We start from the raw sequence: 12,630 nt of genomic DNA, 5'->3' as shown, positions 1-12,630 counted from the left end.
TATGGCGGCTTCAAAGTCCTGAAATCATCACTTGTAACTCCGTTCTTGATCCCCTTGCGCATGCCATCAACTTCATTCGTGTTCTTGCTCCAATGTTCATCCTTCTCCAAGCTAGGCCCTTCATTTGTATGCAAAACAAATGTATCCAATTTAGGCAGCATCATAATCTCATGAACATTAGAATCATTACCAAGAAACGAAAGTACCTGGTAATTTAATTGGCGTGCGCGAGCTCTAGTAATTGGTCCAGTATATGTAACAGTAGGGGCTGTGGGTGTAACAATGGTATTGATGTCCTCATCATCCACCATCTCCATGCTAGCCAAGTTATTGCAGCTCCCTCCATCTATGATCACGCGAACAGAACGTTCCTTCACAACTCCCTTTGTATGGAACAAATTATGCCTCTGATTTTCCTCAGCTTGTGTAACCTGCACACTCAAAACACGTTGAGCAACTAAACATTCATACCTGTCAGCATCTTCAGGAGCCATGTATTGCGTCTCATGATCAGAATCGTCTCCACCGTGTTCGTCATGTGTAATAAGAGCCAAAGTCTCCTCATCATAATCACTAGCGGACTCATACCCACCATCCTCAGTAACAATCATCACACGCTTAGATGGGCATTCTCTCGCATAATGACCTCCACCCTTGCAACGTCGACAAATAATATCATGTGTTTGCCCTGTTGATGCCATGGATGAAGAAGAGCTCTTTGCAGGCCCAGAAGGTTAGCTCTTGGCAGATAGTGGTGATTGTGCCAGCTTTATTGTATCACGGTTGGAGGTGGCAGCCGACGGAGGCGCCGGTGTAGCAGAACATGTGGAAGTAGATGATGCACGTGGTGTCCATGATGAAGGTCGACCTGCAGAAAAGTTAGTCGGCGCCAATGCCTGTCGATCCTGCACTTCACGTTCAGCTTTACAAGCAAGATGGAATAAACGAGTGATATTAGTATACTCCTTATACTCTAGAATCGTCTGAATCTCTCTATTTAATCCACCCATAAAACGTGCAAGCATAGCTTCATTCTCCTCAACAATACCACATCTAATCATGCCAGTTTGTAATTCCTGATAATATTCTTCTACAGAATTTTTTCCCTGTCTTAAGCGCTGCAATTTTTGAAGTAATTCACGTTGATAATATGGTGGAACCCAACGAGTACGCATAGCAGTTTTCAAAGCAGCCCAAGTAGCCGGAATAGGATATAATCTACAATGCTCAAACCACCAAACACATGCAAAACTAGTGAAAGCACAAACAGCAGCAGGAACACGTCTCTCCTCGGGATGTTGTAAACATGTAAATCGTTGTTCAGTTTCTAACTCCCAAGTAAGATATATATCAGGAACATATCTACCCTCAAATGGTGGAATATTCAATTTTAATTTAGGGAGATGGTCATGATCTCGTACCTGAGGGTGAGCCCTACCATTGCCATTATTTGCATGTGGACGACCTGGTGGTTGCTGTGCTGTTGGTGGCACGTAGTTCTGATTTTGATCAACCTCATCCTCATAATCTCCCACATAAGCATCCTCCTCCACATCAGCAGTAGGAGCCACAGAAGTATCAACAGCAGCACCAGCAGTTTGGCCCGATTGAAGAGGGACACGGCTCGCTCGGCGGAGGGCTGTTTCCCGACGTGGAGGTAGTCGGTGTTGTTGCTGTTGTTGCAGAGGTGCGGCAGGAGCAGCCGGTGGTGGTGGTGGAAAACGCGAAAGCAATTCAGCAAACTTGTTATCGAGCTTTGTTTCAAACGTCTTCTCCATGCCATCTATCTTCTCCATGGCCTCTTCAAATCTGTTTATCACATCTTGCACCTGTCCATTCATCATTTGCTGAAACGTATCATGAAGCTCCTTGTTCATCAAGTTCTCCCAGTCAGTCTCGTCGGCTTGTGATCCTGGCATGGTTAGCAGCAATAGAAACACACAAGAATTTGATCCTACAGACTACTAACAAGTGGTGGTGGTGGCGGGTGTCACAAATCCGTCAAGCAAATCTCAAATTCTTACCAGTTCTTACCCAGTAGCAGGCGGTGATCGGCAACCGTTGTAGTCAAAAACTCTCAAAAGCTTGGATAGAGCGATTGCCAGGGAGAGTCAAACGCACGACGTAGATGTATGTGGAGCTGGGAAGGCTTATAGTATGGTTGCAAAAAGGGTCAGCAATAATCAATTCAGCGATGCAAAGTTGAATAAACGCTCAACGACGGTACTGTGCTGGTCCTAGGCTAGACCGTGCTAGAGACGCGAGCCTAGAACACTAACAAAATCACGGCGCTGCACGTAAATAAGGGAAAAGCACACTCTGGAACTTTTTTTTTCGCTCTTTTTTTTGTGCTCCTTTTTTTTGTGCTCTTTTTTTTGCGAAAAATCACTATAATGGCGAGTGTCTCAAAACTCTTCCCTCGTCAAACTGATAGGATGGGCACGAATTTTTTTATTCACTTTTTTTCGGAAATCAGGGCAGCGACGATGAAAAAGTGCGACAAAAAATCACTATGATGGCACGTGGCTCAAAAGACTCAGAAAAGCCTAAAAATAGGATAGGGAAAAAAAATTTGCCCGTGAAAATTTTGGCCTAAAAACTGCCCGGGGATCTCCAGACTCTTTTTTTTTCCGAGACCTACGCAGGCAAGGAAACACGAATCGGAAATTAGATTGATCTCAAGAACAAACCTAATATGAGAAGAACTCGGATTGGTGGTGGATATATGGTTGTGGTATATGGCAGCGGTGGTGGTATATGGTAAAAGTGGTAGATGGGCGATGATGGTGCGGCGGCGGCGTGACAACTTATGACCAGAACTCGAAACTCTAAAAGACTAGACTCTAAGACCAGCAACTTGACACGACGATGCAACCGCAAATTCAACAAAGCAAAAACCCTAAAAAGATTATGCAAAGGCTCAGATTGGTTCGGATATGATGAACTAACCCTAATTATTTTTGTGTGGCTTTTTTTTCGTGGACTGTAGGTATGAAGAACAGACTCGATCTAATCTACGAAAAACTATAAAAATCTCACCGAGCAACCTAGAAATCTGATACCACTTGATAGAGGCTAAGGTGTCCCGATGTTTCGATGAGATGGTGGCTATCGTTTTCTGTGGGAGTCGACCTTGACGATCCGACTACGAACGTGCGAGACGTCGCGCCTTAGCAATCGCTAAACCAACTTCCGAGGATTATTGACCACGCCGGAGCACGATCAACCTGACCACGAGGGTCTGTTTCCTGCGAGCAAACGAAGAACAAGCAAGAAACTGAGATTGCAATCAGGATATTGCGAATATAAGATGAAAGCTTTATTGATCAAGGTGGGGTTCTGTGACGTCTTGGTCTGGTCGTTGGACACAAACGAAGTACGAGAAGTTGCAGCTATGGCGAACTTTTAATCTAAACAAAACCCAAAGTCTAAACGACGCCCTAAGGGCTGTATATATGGAGGAAGAGGGGGGAATTTCGTGGCCCTTGAGGGTGGGGTCCGAAACCAACCCTAACTCTTGTTTCCCCACACATACGGACTCTAAAAATAGCCTATACTTAAGTATTTCGAAATTACATGGGCCTGGCCCATTAATAAGGTGACGCAGCACCTAGAATAGCCTATGGACGAATATTATGATGTGGCATCTTGTATATTTCGTCCAAGGCTTCATGCACTCCTTATGGCGGCTTCAAAGTCCTGAAATCATCACTTGTAACTCCGTTCTTGATCCCCTTGCGCATGCCATCAACTCCATGCGTGTTCTTGCTCCAATGTTCATCCTTCTCCAAGCTAGGCCCTTCATTTGTAAGCAAAACAAATGTATCCAATTTAGGCAGCATCATAATCTCATGAACATTAGAATCATTACCAAGAAACGAAAGTACCTGGTAATTTAATTGGCGTGCGCGAGCTCTAGTAATTGGTCCAGTATATGTAACAGTAGGGGCTGTGGGTGTAACAATGGTATTGATGTCCTCATCACAAGTTATTTCTCTGGTTCATCTCAAATTGAGCGTCTTGATACTTCATATGAAAATTTTGTTGTAAAATTTTGTTTTCCTCAAGACACTTTTTTGTATGAAAGAAATATTTATAGAATTCCTCAAAGCATTGTAGATAAGCAGGTTCATATGTCTGAGTGTCTGACATGCCTTTCTTTTTTTTAGTTTTTCCTGCCAGAAAGAAAGCAAGTGACTTATTTAATCTCAGAGATATGTCCCCGTTATCAGTTTTGAGGAGTCATTGTTCCACGCACACAAAATGTTGACAGATGTATCATTTACAATGACCATTTAATTGTAATTTCAGTGCCACGTCATAAAATTTCAACTCACCAGTTCAGCCCCTTCCATAAGGTAGTTCTCTTTCTATGACCTGAAATCACAAAATCCATTGCATGTTATTTAGTCTTCTGTACCAGCATAGCAAATTAGCAATTGTAAATGATTACCTAAGGCGGTGAAGTTATGTGTTGCTACAAAATCTTTCTTTGCCAGTCTCAACGGGGCGACAACGTCATCCAGTTTGTTCATTCATTCAATTCCTTTTGCTTTGCAGATATTGCATCAAAGGTCGGAAGTGAACTGTGCAATACATCAATCTAATATCTCTACTATTAAAGGGGGATCGAATGTCGTGATGGTTCGACCTCCCCTCATGACCAGCGCGTTCACCCCCCCCCCCCCCCCCCCCGCGCCTCGTATGACAGCCATCACGGGGTCCCTCATTCAATCTCCTCTCCCACCCCCTCATACGAGCCCACGCATGCAATGAGCCAAGGCCTATTATTTTCCCTCGTGCAACCCTCCCTCCAACCGAGCCCACCGATCCTCCAGGCCCCAACCACGTTCGGAAAGAAAGTTCCCACGACCCACGAAGTCACGAACAGCCCCCCACGCCCCATTCTCCCCCACGTTGCTCCCAATCATGTCTCTCGCTAGACCTGAGAAATTTCGCCGCCGCCGCTCTACTCCTCATTCGCCCCTCGTGGTTGTCGTGGCCGCAGTCCTGGTCGTGGGAGCACGGTAGCCGGGATGGCGTACGTGCTGGAGCTTGGCCGCGGGATGGGGTATGGGCTGGGAGCTCGTTCGCCAGGATGGGGACAGGGTGGGAGCGCGGTGCGGGATTGGTGGGAAATTCGCCACCGCCGCCGCTCCTCTGCTCATTCACCTTGTGAGTTTCCTTTTCTATTGGTTGACTTTCACGTCTCCGGTAGGGTAGCGAGGCAGTCCATCAGGGCGGCGATGGCAAGGGACGTCGGTGTGGATGTTGTGGCAGCGGCAACCTCATTGCGGGAGACACTGACATCGATCGATCCCTGGAACCCGCCTTCCTGCACTCCAACGATGCAGCACGCCCATTCCGCCTCTCCTCTATCTAAGGCTGATCTACTCAATGCGTCAAGGTATCCATCTAGGGCTTCTTTGATTCAAAGGATTCTCGAAGGAATTTTGGAGGATTCTAATCCTTAGGAATTTTTCCTATCTTGGTTGTTTGATTCGTAGGATTGTAAACCATAGGAATTTTTCCATATGATTCATTTGCACTAGATTTCATAGGAAACATCCCATCCACTCAAACCCCTTTGAAAGAATTCTGCGTTTTTTCTATGCACAATCAAACACTCGTACCATCCTGTAGGATTCAAGACGACATTCCACTCTAATCCCATGTTCTTCCTATTCCCGCGTTCTGGAAATCCTACAAATCAAAGAGGCCCCTAGACTCCCGTGCTTACTGGATTACAGTTACACTCTAGAATTCCTTTTCGTTCTCTAGCTGCTCGACCAAATGATTCAATGAGTTTGGAGTTGTAGAGGACATGGAAAGTCGCTTATTCAGAACCATGTATGATGTTCTTCAGTAATTTAACATCTTTTCTTACTCACTATATGTTCAGGTTGTGGAGCATACATTCTCGATCATATGCCCCGCGGGCATTCTGTTAACTTGCAGGATATACTGACTAACTCAGACAGGTGTAACTTGGCGACTTGCCTTATGGTAGACGACCTTTTCATTAGCTATACTCAGATCAAGTTGTACTACTGAGGTAGCAGTAATTAATGATGTTGTAGTTAGTTGTAATCAATGAGGAAAAACAGGTCTGGGTCGTATTGTGTTATACCGAAAACCATTGAAAAATACCAATTTCAGAAATAACGAGTTGCATATTAAATTGTTTAGGGTACACAAATCTATATCCAGATCAGTTGTAGCAGTTATACTTCATATCAGAAATATTGATGTTTCTAATGAAACATAAGATGATTCGTCTGGGAGACTGTAATTAAGGATGATAGTCCAGGTTTCACCTTAAGTCTGCGGCAAAGCTATTGGAGTGAATACATTTTGGTGAGCATCAAGCTTCTTATTTTCTGTATGTTCAGTATGACAATAATCAAAATGCTAATTGTTTAAGGTTCTCTTGCAGATGTAAGTGCAATAACTTCATTCCTTGACATTTCTTTTGGGAGGCAGATGGCCTTGATGCCGTAGCATGAGTTGGTGTTGGCCATATGTAGTAAGATGTATTGAGATTCAGATATTGTATGCTTCCCGATACCTCTATATATGGTCTATACATCTAGATGTATCAAATTTGCTTCTTTTTCTTAAATTTATCTCTTGACTTCTCTTCCGATGCCATTGCAATATTTCCATTTTCACTTTGCATTAGTAGAAATAAATTGTGCCTCTTAGTCATGAGATAGTATTGATCGCCATGCTCTTATGGTGATTATCTGACAAGTGTTTTATTTCAAATGTTGTGTTGTAGTTCAGATCTTGACAAGGTTGATCATATCTTGGATTTAATCTTGCTTAGATATTTGTTACAAGTAACTTATATAGTTCCATGTTCCACTTCTACTATAGTTGGCATTGGCAATGCCAACTGGTTGGTGATACTTCATGTGAGGTTGATGAGGCAGCACAAGGAGTTTGATATTCTACTGGATGCTCGACTATCGGAAAGGCAGGTTCTCTATAATTTTGGTGTATTGGAGTCCTCTTCAGTTTGTGTTCTTAGTGATGTACTTCTTTGAAGAGACTAAATATATGGGTGATTTTATTTATCGGCAGTGAGCCGTCAACGGATTTAATTTATGTTCGCTTGCTCCAATAAGGGTTCACATCGAGGTATGCTTTCTAATTCTTCCCTAAGATACTTTCTAAGTGGTACTTAATTTCTAGGTACTTCAAGGACTTTGACTTTGTTAGTTAAAATTTTCATTTTAATCCATGCGATCAATTTTTGTATGGGCAATGCAAGTTCATAAAATATTTGTTTTTCTTGGTACTTGTTAGGTTACTACATGTGAGATTAATTGAACCCCTGATTATAAGTTTTTCTGTTTGATCAGCTACTTTGCCATTATGCTTGGTTGTGGAAGTGCATGGCAATCATAGGTCACATTACGCCAATTGTGCTTGTTAGGGAATGGTTTTTCGAGACGTGCGTACTGGTTAGAGGCCACATGATTCCCATTGTGCTTGCATAATTGTACAGATTAATTTTGGGAGACCTGTGCGGGATGCTCGACTCTGGCTTGAGCCTCTGAAGATATTCCCCACAACTTGAAGATGTGAACTACGCTGCTGCTCCCGGTATGTGTGTTGCTTCTGCTGGATGATGCTCTGTTGCCGTTGTTGCCTCAGCCCTCCTAACTGTCGTCTTCTCCCCTTCTCTTGCTGATCGATGAAGTTGGTCATGCTGCTAGCTTTGCATGCTATGGAATTTCTGTCCCTACCTACAATAAATTCAGTATTGATCTACACATGTGTTTGCACAAAATTACAAGACCTGGCTGATGATATAGTTTTGACTTATAATGATCTGATTATGTATGCCTTTTCTGGAGATATAGGTATGTCAGTATGCATTATTAAGTATATACTGGGCACAGAAGGGGGGTTTATTGTACCTCAGTGTGTAACATCATCTTTTAACTGAATTTTTTATTCAATCCGAATTTAGATCTTTTATTTAGCCTGTACTAGCTTGTGATTTCCTATGCTGGAAACTGTAATTAATTTTCTATAGCTGCTGGCTATGTACTACAGTTTGCTAATGCACTTGGGATCATTTCTGGTTTGATAATAAATGAAGGTATGCCTAATTTGGATCTTAACTAGAGCACCAACGTATGCTTCTAACAACTGTGTGAGAAATTAACACAACCGAAGTATTTGACTCATCTATAGATTGACATTGTTCTAGCTTACTCCTTCAGTGCGTACACCTGATAATTGAGATTTGGACCCCCTTTTGTAATGATAACACTGTAATCAGCAATTGATTGAGGATCACTTGGCAAATAAGTGGGGATATCGTCACCCAATAAGATTGCAGTTTGTGAAGTTTAGGCTCTTTGCAACATCAGATTCTAGTAGATGTAGATATTCCATGCTTACTGTTTGACATTAATACTTTGTGTTGTGCTTCTTATCTCTAATAGTACTTTGTGTTTACTTATATAAATTAAAGGCCATAAATCGGATTAAGACCATAGACTGGAGTATCCTATGAATTTGACTCCGATGGTGGGGATCCCATTTTGGTGAAATCATGTTGCTATAACTTAAACACACCAGGAAGACAAAGGAGTAGTCGTTCCTTGGACTGGCATTTTGTTCGATGGCGGCATTGGCATGGATGATCAGTACAAGTGCTATCAGGGATTCTCTCGACCTGGCTCCTCCAGCCTCACTTTATGATGAAAGTTTCAGTCAAATGAGTTTATTATGTATTTGACATGAGATGCTCCAAAAAGATGTAGTATGATACATCTATTTCACAAAGAAAGGCGATCAAATATAATTAGCTCTCTCCTCTATTTACCCGTAAAAAATGTGTCAAAAAAAACAAAAAAGTCTAGCCTCTATTTGCCCATACTTGGCATGGAAGCGGTATGTTTTTTGTAAGATATGTGGCACTGCTCTACTCTTTGAAAAATCTTTACTACAACAAAATGTCTTTTCAAGAAGCATTTTTTTCTCCCGTTGCAACGCATGGGCTCTCTTGCTATTTATATTAAATGCCAAAGAATACAAAGAGTTCAAAGTTCGTGCTAATATCCTTTATAGCTAACGCTGAGAAAGTTTTCAGTGATGGATGTAACATGTAATGGCACGCCTTGCTAGGGACCATGCACCCTGGAATGATGGTTACTTGCATAAGATCTATATATGTCAGCATGGTTACTTGCTTATGATGGTTCCCTCAATACATTTGTGAGCTCTTGTTGATGTTAGTCAATGCACATGTCAAGAGGGTTATGACTTCTGTTGGACATGTGCTGGCATACAGGGGCAATGGACATGAAGTTCATACCCCTCACGTCGTGCGAGATTCGATCAAATGCATCGAGCTATACTTTTGTATTAAATTGATGATAAATATGTTCACCTATAATTTGATTTGAGTCACGTTGATTGTGTTAAATTGTAACAATAAGAAGATATTTATCGCAATACACTTGTAAGTCTGTGCGATTACAAGTTGTAAAGTACAATTATGTTTTTGTCTAATGTCTTTATTTCTAAAAATTTTTCCCGTGGAAAGCAATCACTGCTTAACTTTGACAATAGTGCGATCTTTAGGCAACCAGAAGAGAGGACTAGCTAGCCCACTATTTTATCCAGATTCATTGTGCTAGCTACTAACTGAAGAATTTCTGAGCTACTCCCTCCGTCCCATAATGTAAGACGCTTTTCGGCACTAATGTAGTGTCAAAAAACATCCTACATTATGGGACGGCGAGAGTATCATCTAACTTCGCTATTATAGATTTATTTTTATAGCCCATGTTTTGCTTTTTCCACATATTGAACATTTTACTGCATGTCACCTTAAGAAAATATGTGTTCTACTTTACTTGCATCTCTTTCCAAGAGGTTTAGTCTATTGCACCCTTCTTTTTGAGTAGGATGATGCAGAGGCTCATCAACAATTGAGATTTATGGAGAAGGAAAAAGTATGTGCACTATGATTATTTTATGGAATGAACGCTTTTAGCTGGAGGGGTTGTTAGGGCCATGAATGCTGGTTCAAAATTTTTTTGGGTAATGAAGGTTCTAGATCCTCAAAAGGCTGATCGCGCATTTGTGGAGAATAGTGGGACAACTAGCAAGGTTGGATCAGCGTTGGCGACCAACAACAATGGTGACAGACGTACAAATTTATTGTCCCGTGGCAACGCACGGGCACTCAACTAGTGTTGTAAAGGACAGAACACCAATATATGTATATATATATATATACATAAACACTATTATGATCATGGGATCAGAATAATATTCTGATCACAACATGAACTTCCTGAGTAACGCGCCTGACCTTCCCCGAGTACTAGGTTGAACTTCAGCTAAAAGGTGTCCAAATGGGGCTTGCGATATACCGTTGGAAAGTTATGGACACCAGTATCATGACCCAAGTTAAATTTTTGGCAAAATGTAAGCGGTTTAAGAGCAGTTTTGAAAACCGCTTTTTCTTTGTACAAAAAACGTGAATTGTATTTTCGATCGCATTTCTAAACCGTTTATCGGAATGAGATAAATAGTATGGCATTGGAAATCTGCTGCAAAACTACTCCTTCAACATGTTGAAAGTTTTCTCTAATTCCCTACGGATAAAGAGTAATTTGGAAAATCATAAAATTTCGCAAACCGAACAGCCGAGTTCGTATTTTCAATGTAATTTCTAGACGGCTAATCCAATTGAGGAAAATGATATGGCGTTGGAAAGCTTGTGAAAATGCGCTACTTTTTTATCTTGAAAGTTTTTTCTAATTTTGAACGGTTTAAAAGTAATTTAGAAAACAGTATAAGTTCCATCGAGTTTGTATTTTCAAGTTAATTTTTTAACCGTACGTGTGAATGCAACAAATGATACAGCATTGGAAAGCATGAAGAAGTGCGAAACTTTTTTGTATATATTGTTTCTCTCAATTCCATACTGTTTTATGTCAATTGTGAAAATGGCTAAAAACGTATTTTCACCGTAATTTCTACAAACTTTATCGGAATGGGGCAAATAATATACCGCTGAAAAGCTATGGAAAATGCGAAACTTTTTCATGTTGATGGTTTTCTCTGATTCGTAGCCGTTTTAAGTAATTTCAGAAACGGCAAGATCATTCGTTCTGCCTTTATCGCGAAACAGATTCCTCAAAAATGCACCGCGTGAAGAACTTGAACTTCTCGTCATGTCTACTTGAACTTCACTCTGTTTTTCACGTGCTTTTTTTGCTCGTAGATCTCCATCCACTACTCGTAGCTCTCCATCCATTCATCGAAATTGAGCAAGTGATATACCGATGGAAAGCTGCTATAAACATGCAACTTTCCTGTGTTGATCATTTTTTCATACTCGCGACGATTTTAAAAGTTTTTCATCTGAAATTCATTCAACATAGTAGTTGAACTTCCTACTGTTTTCACGATGAACTTCTGTGACGTATTTTCGTTTGTAATTTTCTCATCCATTTCGTCAGTGTTACACAAATGATATTCTTTTTGTATAAACCTCTCTAACAATATTTTTTTTAACTTTCTCCCGACCGAGGACTTGAACTTACACAAATGATATTCCCGTCGTTTTGAACTAAATTGGAGAAATGACAAGATCATGATTGACGACTTCATTGCGAATGGAAACGTAGTGCGTGAAGTAGTTGAACTTCTCGGGCATGTCTGTTTGAACGTCACTCTGTTTTTGACGTGTTGTTTTTTGCACTGCGTGAAATAGTTGAACTTCTGTGGCATGTCTGTTTGAACTTCAATCTGTTTCATTTTATTATTATTTTTCTTATATGAAATACACACCATGTAGTACGTGAACTTCTGGTTATTATCACTTTGTACTTCTCTCTGGTTTGAGAGAATTATTTTAAAACACAAAAAACAACATTTTTTTATGTATTTTGGAGATCTAAATACACGGTGAACCTCTCTCACAAGATTTTTTTGAACTTTTCCTCACCGAGCACTTGAACTTCTAGCAACCAGTTTTTTCGTTTATGAGTTGTTTTTAAAAGTGCAAAAAATGACGTTGTGTTTTTTATTTTTTTGAACAGGTAAATCCTAGGTTTTAATAAACTCTGAACTTCTCTGGTATTTCAATATGAACTTCACCTTTTTATATTTTGAGTAAAGAATTGTATTTGATTTTTATACGGAAAAAATCGAACATGGAAATACAAGGTGAATCTCTCTCTCAAGAATTTTTGAACTTCCCCGGAAAGAGCACTTGAACTTCTTTCAACAAACATTTTAAGCTTTTAATTTTCTATATTTTTATTCTCACCTGAAATGCATTCCTTGCAGTAATTGAACTTCTCATTGTTTTCATTATGAACTTCTGTCACATTTTTGTGCATACATCTAATTTTCACGCAATTGAAGGTCGGACGTCATTTTTTGCCATTTTAAAACATGTAATTGGAGGTCGGACGTTCCGCAGTATAAATTATGAACTGTGCACGGAGGTGCATGTGAACTTCTTGCAACAAATCTGAGTTTTTATGTACTTCGAACTTCTCTGTTATTTTAATTTCAACTTCTTAGTCATATTCTTAGAAAGGAAATATGTTTTTAAATAAGCATCAAACATTTTTTTGTAAATTG

This window comes from Triticum urartu, chromosome 1A (genome assembly GCF_056163025.1).
Source record: "Triticum urartu cultivar PI428250 chromosome 1A, HENAU_Tu73, whole genome shotgun sequence".
Classification (NCBI taxonomy): Eukaryota; Viridiplantae; Streptophyta; class Magnoliopsida; order Poales; family Poaceae; genus Triticum; species Triticum urartu.
This window is presented reverse-complemented; position numbering follows the sequence as displayed.